The sequence below is a fragment of the Lampetra planeri genome, chromosome 62 (assembly GCF_965212315.1).
Source record: "Lampetra planeri chromosome 62, kcLamPlan1.2.h2, whole genome shotgun sequence".
NCBI lineage: Eukaryota > Metazoa > Chordata > Hyperoartia > Petromyzontiformes > Petromyzontidae > Lampetra > Lampetra planeri.
In genome coordinates this window covers 2,606,047-2,615,873 of record NC_136168.1, presented here as the reverse complement: position 1 = coordinate 2,615,873, position 9,827 = coordinate 2,606,047, and the positions used below count along the sequence as shown (strand labels likewise).

At 47.2% G+C, this 9,827-nt stretch overlaps 1 pseudogene; it reads left to right on the top strand.

Annotated features, from left to right (window-relative positions):
• The first annotated feature begins 252 nt into the window (after nt 1-252).
• LOC144736629 (gap junction gamma-1 protein pseudogene) lies at nt 253-1,631 on the top strand (annotated as a pseudogene).
• Nucleotides 1,632-9,827: the final 8,196 nt, after the last annotated feature.

The following is a 9,827-nucleotide window of genomic DNA, read 5'->3' as shown; positions in this document are numbered from 1 at the left end:
CCCCGTATATATACTGGTTGAGGGGGGAGGAGCCAGGACAGGCCCCCTTTTTATTATTATTATTTTTTTATTTTACTTTAATTAATTTTTATTTTTTACCTACGTGACTTTACCGAAAAAACCCAAGAATACCATCCCCGATTCCCACCGACGTCCCTCGCGTCACGTAACCCTCACCCCCGTCGCCGCCCGCCGTTGTTCTGTCCGTCCGTCCAAGGTGCGTGACGGGCGCCGTACGGCGGCGGCGCCACCATGAGCTGGGCATTCCTGACGCGTCTGCTCGAGGAGGTCCACCACCACTCCACCTTCGTGGGCAAGCTGTGGCTCACCGCCCTGGTGGTGCTGCGCGTCGTGCTGGCGGCCGTCGGCGGCGAGACCATCTACTACGACGAGCAGAGCAAGTTCGTGTGCAACACGGGCCAGCCGGGCTGCGAGAACGTCTGCTATGACGCCTTCGCGCCTCTCTCGCACGCCCGCTTCTGGGTGCTCCAGATCATCTTCGTGTCCTCGCCCTCGCTCCTCTACCTGGCCTTCGCCGCCCACAAGGTGGCCAAACGGCCAGGCCGCGGGCGGTGCCGTCGCGGCGGCGGCGGCGGGGGCCACGGGCAGAGCCGCGGCGGCCGCAGGGGCCTCATGATCCACCGAGGGCAGAACCACTTCCTGGAGGAGGGCGAGAGCAACTTGGAGGAGGAGCCCATGATATTCGACGATGCCGTGGGCCGGCAGAGGCACCGGCCCGACAGGGAGCACCGCCACGACGGGCGGCGGAGGATCAGGGAGGAGGGCCTCATGGGCATATACGTCTTCCAGCTCGTCTCCCGGACCGCGCTGGAGGGCGCCTTCCTGGCGGGCCAGTACTTCCTGTACGGCTTCGAGGTGGCGGCGCGGTTCGCGTGCGGCCGGCCGCCGTGCCCGCACGTGGTCGACTGCTTCGTGTCGCGCCCCACCGAGAAGACCGTCTTTTTGTTCGTCATGTACGGCGTCAGCTGCCTGTGCCTGGCGCTCAACGTGTGCGAGATGCTGCACCTGGGCGCGGGCACCGTCCGCGACGCGCTGGCCAGGAAGGACCGGGGCTCGCAGACCGCGCCGCGCGGCTCCCCCGAGTCGGCGTGCGGCCGCGAGTCCGGCGAGGAGATGCCCACGGCGCCGTCGCTGCTCGAGTTCGAGCTGCGGCCCATTTCCAAGGCCTCGCAGACGCCCGAGGGCCTCGCGGCCGCCGCGGCCACCAAGCGGACCAACGGCATCGCGGAGCCGAGGCGTTGTGGCGGCGCCGACGTGCCGGACGTCTCCCCGCCGCGGAAAAACCTCGCGGAGGGCGGAGGCGTCGACGCGGGGGGCCGTCCGGGCCTGCCGGTGGCCGGGGTAGAGCCGGCGGCTGCGGCGGCGGGCGGGGACGGGATGAGGGGTTCGGACAGCGGCGCCGGTTCGAGCGGCACGGCGGACGAGAACGTGGGCGGCGGGGCGGGGTCGAGCGCGATGGAGCAGAACGTGGCCAACGCCCGGCACGAGCGGACCGCGACGACGCACCAGGCCCCCTCCGAGTCGGACAAGGGGGGCAGCACGAGCAGCAAGCAGAACAGCACCCGGTTGGCCGTGTGGATATGACGTTGCTTTTGTATCGCTGCTGCTGTCATCGTCGTCGTTGCGAATTCGCGTTCGCAGCACGATCGTGCCGACGGAGGGCTGCCCCAATTTGGCGCCGCTCGCCGGACGAGGGCCCGGCTCCTGGCACGAGCGCGAACTGCGGGCGTCCTGATGGGAGTGGGAACGACCCGGCCTTCAGGCGGCTTCCCGGGTGGGACAAAGCGGCGCTGACCGGGGCAGGCAGGCGGCCGTCGCTGCGCGGCGTCGGAGGCGGCTTTCGACGCGACCGCTTCGCCAACACGGATTCGCCAGACGGTGCTGCTGAATGCAAAAAAAAAAACCCTGCTGCGTTGAGCAGCGGGGAGGTGCGGGGGGCAGAATGCACCGCTAACGTTCGCCATCGGCAGGGAGAAGGAAAACACGCGATTCGTGCGTCCATTCGACAGCGCCGAGTTCGTCAACTTTCCGCTTAAATTCTCTCCCCCCGCCAGTTTTCGCGAAGCCCCACTTGTAAAGTGTGCAGCTCCCACCCAGACGATCTTGCGTTGATCGTCCGTTGTCCTTCCCTCGCACCACCACCGATCGGCACGGTTGGCTACGTACGGTGCGAAAGAAGTCCCACAGACGTACGTACAGGCGTCAAGGCGGCCAGCCCAAATCTCGCAGCCCCTGCGCTGAACGCGGGGATGTTTCTCCGAATCGCCAGCCTGCTGTGCATTTGACTGCACAGCCATTTCCACGAGAAGCCTACCCTGCCACGCAAAAACAAAAAACGATGTCTATAGACAATGCATTTAAACGTTCAATAAGCCTGAATGCAATAAAGCCATGTGTACATATGTGTATATCGTTCAAGCAGAGTGTTGTGTGTTTCGCTGCGTGTAAACCGGTGTCTGGCCCACCAGGGTCACCTTTGAGTAAAATTCAGATGTCAGCTGATGCATCCTTTACCAATTAACTATTCATGAAGCCACGAAGGATGAAAAAAATATATTAATAATTCCCCCACTTCCACCCCAACCCCCACCTTTAAGGCAATACGCATTCTCGCATATACGTATAAAAAATTAACCCGTAAAAACAAAGTTTTCACTATAAATCCTTTATATGCGTGTTCAATGGGCCACAACCCAGCCCACATTGGTCTTTGAAACGGGCGGCTAAAATCCTCTCGTCCTCTGGCTTGAGATGGCTGCCACCTATGGGTCAGATCATTGCCTGCCACCATTAAGCAATTGGTAATTAAATATAAAAAAAATTTTACCTAAAAAGTGTAAAATTTTGAAAAAAAAAATTTCACCAAAATAAATTGTCACGCACAACGAGTCTGTGTGCAAAATGTCAGCTCGATTGGATCACGGGAAGTGGGTTAAAAAACGACCGAAAGATTTGCACGGTCGTAAGCAAGCAAGCGAACTTAATATAAATGATGTAATAAAGGATTTAAACAGCCTTAACGGGCTGTTTGGGGTAAGTGCCGTTAGCGAGAAGCAGCAGCACCGACGAATGACGCCACAGCGCACGAGCGTGTGCGATGCGGCCAACACAACGCCCGGCTACCTCCATTACACGAGTACCACACCGACGTTTGCACACGGCACCAGGTGCGCAACACGCAACACGCGCACGTCTGCAACTACGGGGCCTGTAGAATGCACGCCAAATTCTACGTCAGGTCACGATACACCCGGCAAAGGGGTTTTAACGAGGTTCTCCCGCGTGCTGGGATGCTTCGTCGGCAAACGGAGGACACCGGGCAAGAACGACGATGCGATGTGACCCGATGGCACGTCGGGAGGAGCTGTACAGGGCAAGCGCGGGGGGGGAACAAACGCTCTAAGGCAGGGGTGGGGAACGCCCGGCCCGTGGGCCGTATGAGGCCCGCGAAATCATTTGGTGTGGCCCTGCCAAGGCAACCGCAGGCGAGACTCGAAATTCAATAAATCTAGGAGCAAAAGCAGTTGCGAGCAGCAGCAACATCAATACCAGCTAACATCACACGCCTCGCCAAAGAGAAGCAGTTCCAGCCCATCACATTAGCATAACAAATGAGATGTGATAGAGCAAATCTGAGATCAGATTTGGAATCGGCACCCTGAAATTAGTCTAAAACAGCTGCAAAAGTCCAGGCCAGAATTTTTTTTTTTTTTGACCAGTGTTATCAGAGTATGTTTTGCATGCTCACCAAAAGTATTGTGTGGTTAATGCAGACTTGATTCCATGCAAGAGGTATCTATTTTGTCTATGAACATCTTCATGTCACCTGTTTTAATTTCCACAAAGGGTAAAACCCATTCCTATTTTTCATCCTTTGATACTGGCAAAAAAAGTTCCATGACACGGAGGAGACTTTATCTGTCTGCTGTTAAATTGGAGCCCACAGATGCTCTCTGGAATGCGCGATCACACTTAGCCCCGACTCACATTACCCGTGGGAGCTGCAGAGCCCGCGCGAAACCTCCAAATTACACTTCCCCATCTTTCCTGCTATCCGCCGAATGCGTCTTTCCGCCAGAAAAGTGAAGTCATTTTTGCGGATGACCCGGCAGATAATAGGATCCGCGAATGTTCGTCCCCTCCCCACCCTCCGCATCGCATCGCCGTGAATGAGAGGATGAAGACATTATTTCTTTTTCTTCTTGGTTCTTTCGGTAAAGTCACGTAGAAGGGAAATAATAAAATAATAAAAATAAAACATAATAAAATAAATATTTTTGTGAGAATTATTTTATTATGTATTATTTTATCATGTTTTATTTTTATTATTTTATTTTTTCCCTTCTACGTGTCTTTACCGAAGGAACCAAGAAGATGAATCCCTGCAGTCACGAAAGCTTTAAATCGAAATTATTTATTTTGTTCTTCCTTGCTCTTAACATTCTCCACAACGACGACGCATCACGAATTATTTCTGGTACGGTACGACACGTTGTTTTTGTGTCCAACTAGGACCCACTCCTCACAACAACAACAAAAATGCCTCTTCTTGGTTATTTCGGTAAAGTCACGTAGAATGGAAATAATAAAATAATAAAAATATAATATAATAAAATAATTCTCACGACGTTTCGGCCACAACGTAAGCAGCCGTCCTCAGGTGGAGAACAGGTCTGTCGAGAAGACAGAGTCTGAATGACACACCCCAGGCTTGGAGCGTCTATTTAACCAAGGAGATGAATCCCTGCAGTCACGAAAGCTTTAAATCGAAACAAAAATGTCCCTTGCCTAGAGACATCTGCAAGCTCGCCAGCATCGTCGGTTCAAGCAAGCCTGACTCGGTGAGCTGACGAGGCAACGATTGTCGAAACCGGTCCAGAGTTTGTTTTAAATAAGTATAACCGGTAAAAACAAAGTTTTTCACTATAAATCCTTTATATGCGTGGCGGCTAGAGTCCTCTCGTCCTCTGGCTTGAGATGGCTGCCACCTATGGGTCAGATGATTGCATTGCACCATTAAGCAATTGGTAATTAAATATAATATTTTTGTCCTAAAAAGTGTAAAATTTTGAAAAATAATTTTCACGAACATTAATTGTCACGCACAACGAGTCTGTGTGGAAAATGTCAGCTCAATTGGATCACGGGAAGTGGGTTAAAAAACGACCGAAAGATTTGCACGGTCCTAAGCAAGCAAGCAAACTTAATATAAAGGATTTAAAAAGTGAACACGGCCGAAGAGATGTACTCTCGCAGAAGGCTCGTATGGCCGATGGGTTGTTAACAAACAAAAAAACTGCTTCTTTTTCGGTGGAAAGACAAGTATGGGAAGGACGACGTTATTTATTGGGAATAGAGAGGATTCGTTTTTATCCACCCGGAATTGATGAACGGTGTCACATGAAGCTTTGCATTACACCAGATGGCCTTGACGGAGAATGGTCAGGCCGTAAACAAGTTGCCAATGCACGCACGGTGGCGAGTGAGAATGAGATACAGCGCCGCTTGCTAGGATGGGGAAAAAATATCCGACTGTTGCAAAGCTGTTGAAAGTGTCATTTCAAAAAAATATATAAAAAAATAACCCGTAAAACAAAGTTTTTCACTATAAATCCTTTATATGCGTGGTGGCTAGAGTCCTCTCGTCCTCTGGCTTGAGATGGCTGCCACCTATGGGTCAGATGATTGCCTGCCACCATTAAGCAATTGGTAATTAAATATAAAAAATAAAATTCCTAAAAAGTGTAACATTTTTTTTCACGAAAATAGATTGTCACGCACAACGAGTCTGTGTGCAAAATGTCAGCTCGATTGGATCACGGGAAGTGGGTTAAAAAACGACCGAAAGATTTGCACGGTCGTAAGCGCGCAAGCAAGAAAGCAAGTGAACTTAATATAAAGGATTTAAAAAGAGAACCGCCAGTGATAAAAGGCGGGTTCTCAAGTGCAGAAAGTTCATGATCTTCGTCTGGTCACCGAAGGAATTCACACCGAAAACACCGTCATGTTACATGAGGGTTTTTTTTATTGAAGCCGATTTGATTCCAGCAACTGAGAATATTGAAGTTGGTCAGACGTGCTAACGACAATCAAAATACGAATAATTTACATCATATTGTCTTTATATTAATAATATAAGCATCTCTAGATGCTCTACAGGAGCAACAAATGGTATCGCATAATTGCGGACAAACTTTCGAGTGACCTCCCACACAATAGCAGTAAAACGAAAAATGCAATCTAGAATATATTAGATACAATTATGAAAGGTAAAACACATCCGGCTGGGCCGTATACTTTCCTACAGAGACTCCTCTACTTACGAACGTTCAACTTCTGAACTTTCAGAGACAGGAACAAACCTTCATTCGAAGCTTTCGTGACTGCAGGAATCCATACTCTTTGGTTCTTTCGGTAAAGTCACGTAGGTAGAAAAAAAATTAACCCGTAAAAACAAAGTTTTTCACTCTAAATCATTTATATGCGTGGCGGCTAGAGTCCTCTCGTCCTCTGGCTTGAGATGGCTGCCACCTATGGGTCAGATGATTGTCTGCCAGCATTAAGCAATTGGTAATTAAATATTTTTTTTCTTCCCCTAAACAGTGTAAAATTTTGGAAAAAAAATTTCACGAACATTAATTGTCACGCACAACGAGTCTGTGTGGATAATGTCAGCTCGATTGGATCACGGGAAGTGGGTTAAAAAACGACCAAAAGATTTGCACGGTCGTAAGCAAGCAACCAAGCACGCAAGCAAGAGAACTTAATATAAAGGATTTAATAACAGATTACGACGTTTCGATCGCAACACAAGCAATCGTCATCAGGTGGGACAACCACAGCAAGAAAAGAACTGCTGAAGTAGGCGAGAGGTCTGCCGTGGCACGAGGTTATATAGTGTATAGTGTAGTGTATAGTGTAGTGTATAGTGTAGTGTATAGTGTAGTGTATAGTGTATAGTGTAGTGTATAGTGTAGTGTATAGTGTATAGTAGTGTAGTGTATAGTGTAGTGTATAGTATAGTGTAGTGTATAGTGTAGTGTATAGTGTAGTGTATAGTGTAGTGTATAGTGTAGTGTATAGTGTAGTGTATAGTAGTGTTGTGTATAGTGTAGTGTATAGTGTAGTGTGTAGTGTATAGTGTAGTGTATAGTGTAGTGTAGTGTATAGTGTAGTGTATAGTGTAGTGTATAGTGTATAGTGTAGTGTATAGTGTAGTGTATAGTGTAGTGTATAGTGTAGTGTATAGTGTAGTGTATAGTGTAGTGTATAGTGTATAGTGTAGTGTGTAGTGTGTAGTGTATAGTGTAGTGTATAGTGTAGTGTATAGTAGTGTATAGTAGAGTGTAGTGTATAGTGTAGTGTATAGTGTAGTGTATAGTGTAGTGTATAGTGCAGTGTATAGTAGTGTAGTGTATAGTGTAGTGTATACTAGTGTATAGTGTAGTGTATAGTGTAGTGTATAGTGTAGTGTATAGTGTAGTGTATAGTGTAGTGTAGTGTATAGTGTAGTGTATAGTGTAGTGTATAGTGTAGTGTATAGTGTATAGTGTAGTGTAAAGTGTAGTGTATAGTAGTGTATAGTGTAGTGTATAGTGTAGTGTATAGTGTAGTGTATAGTAGTTTAGTGTATAGTGTAGTGTATACTAGTGTATAGTGTAGTGTATAGTGTAGTGTATAGTGTAGTGTATAGTGTAGTGTATAGTGTAGTGTATAGTGTAGTGTATAGTGTAGTGTATAGTGTAGTGTGTAGTGTAGTGTATAGTGTATAGTGTAGTGTGTAGTGTATAGTGTAGTGTATAGTGTAGTGTATAGTGTATAGTGTAGTGTATAGTGTATAGTAGTGTAGTGTATAGTGTAGTGTATAGTGTAGTGTATAGTGTATAGTGTAGTGTATAGTAGTGTATAGTGTAGTGTATAGTGTAGTGTATAGTAGTGTATAGTGTAGTGTGTAGTAGTGTATAGTGTAGTGTATAGTGTAGTGTATAGTAGTGTGTAGTGTAGTGTATAGTAGTGTATAGTGTAGTGTATAGTGTAGTGTATAGTGTAGTGTATAGTAGTGTAGTGTATAGTGTAGTGTATAGTGTAGTGTGTAGTAGTGTAGTGTATAGTGTAGTGTATAGTGTAGTGTATAGTAGTGTAGTGTATAGTGTAGTGTATAGTGTAGTGTATAGTAGTGTAGTGTATAGTGTAGTGTATAGTAGTGTATAGTGTAGTGTATAGTGTAGTGTATAGTGTAGTGTATAGTAATGTATAGTGTAGTGTGTAGTAGTGTATAGTGTAGTGTATAGTGTAGTGTATAGTGTAGTGTATAGTGTAGTGTATAGTAGTGTGTAGTGTAGTGTATAGTGTAGTGTATAGTGTAGTGTATAGTGTAGTGTATAGTGTAGTGTATAGTAGTGTATAGTGTAGTGTATAGTAGTGTATAGTGTAGTGTGTAGTAGTGTATTGTATAGTGTAGTGTATAGTAGTGTATAGTGTAGTGTATAGTAGGCCTCGGCAGTATGGGCAGTATGGGGCGAGAGAGAAGGGGGGGGCGGTAAGGAAGCAGGGCAGAAAGTGGACCGCGCAGCAACCCCGACTGCTGTATATATTTTTTTTCATAAAGAGGCTCCTTAAATACCAACGTTTGCCGTATATTTGGAGTTTGCGTGTCTCTCTGTATCGTCATTATCATCATCACGGTGGCTAGGAGATGTTAACTACCTCGCCTGGTATACAGGAGGTCGCGGGTTCGAACACGACCCTGACGCCTGCTGCTGTATATTTGGAGTTTGCATGTTCTTCCCGTGGTCACGTGGATTTTCCTCCAGGTCCTGCGTTTTTTAAATCCTTTATATTAAGTTCACTTGCTTGCTTGCGCGCTTACGACCGTGCACATCTTTCGGTCGTTTTTTAGCCCACTTCCCGTGATCCAATCGAGCTGACATTTTGCACACAGACTCGTTGTGCGTGACAATTAATTTTCGTGAAAATTTTTTTCCAACATTTTACACTGTTTTGGACAAAAATATTATATTTAATTACCAATTGCTTAATGGTGACAGGCAATCATCTGACCCATAGGTGGCAGCCATCTCAAGCCAGAGGACGAGAGGACTCTAGCCGCCACGCATATAAAGGATTTATAGTGAAAAACTTTGTTTTTACGGGTTATACTTATTTTTACCCTCAACATTTAGAATCAACACCACGTGTTTAATGTATTGGGCTGCTATCCATTTCAACGTGATAAGCCACTTTGTTGAGCAATCATTTGTGGCCAGGTCGCCTCTAAAAAAGATCTATACATCAGCTCAGTGGAACTTACCTGGTAAACAAAAAATAGTTTAGTTTAAATAGATGTCGTCAATGCTACACTGACATTTGGATTACTGCGTGATGTCACTGGGTAAACCCAGCGGAGAACAATCAACTTCCTACGCTTTAAAAGCCACTTGGTAAAATGAACAAAATTAATTTAGACTTCACTCCCACCACAGTCATATTTCATCTCCTTCCCTTGTGGCCTTCTTTGGTCAACCGTTTACATAAATTCCTCTGACTCTCTCCCTCCCTCTCTTGGCAGCTCTACGGGGGTTTCATCCTTCGGCTGCCATCGCCGTGAGCGATGTGCCGATGTACGTTTTTCGGGCACGGACGTAGATCCTCAAGCGCGTTGGAAAATAGGACCTCAATCACGCGTGTTCTTTGCGAAATGGGTTGGTGGAAGGGGGGGGGCACCGTTTGTTCAAACTCACACAGAGATCTAAAGATTCACACGGAGACCCGTAGACTCACACAGAGATCTATAGACTCACACAGAT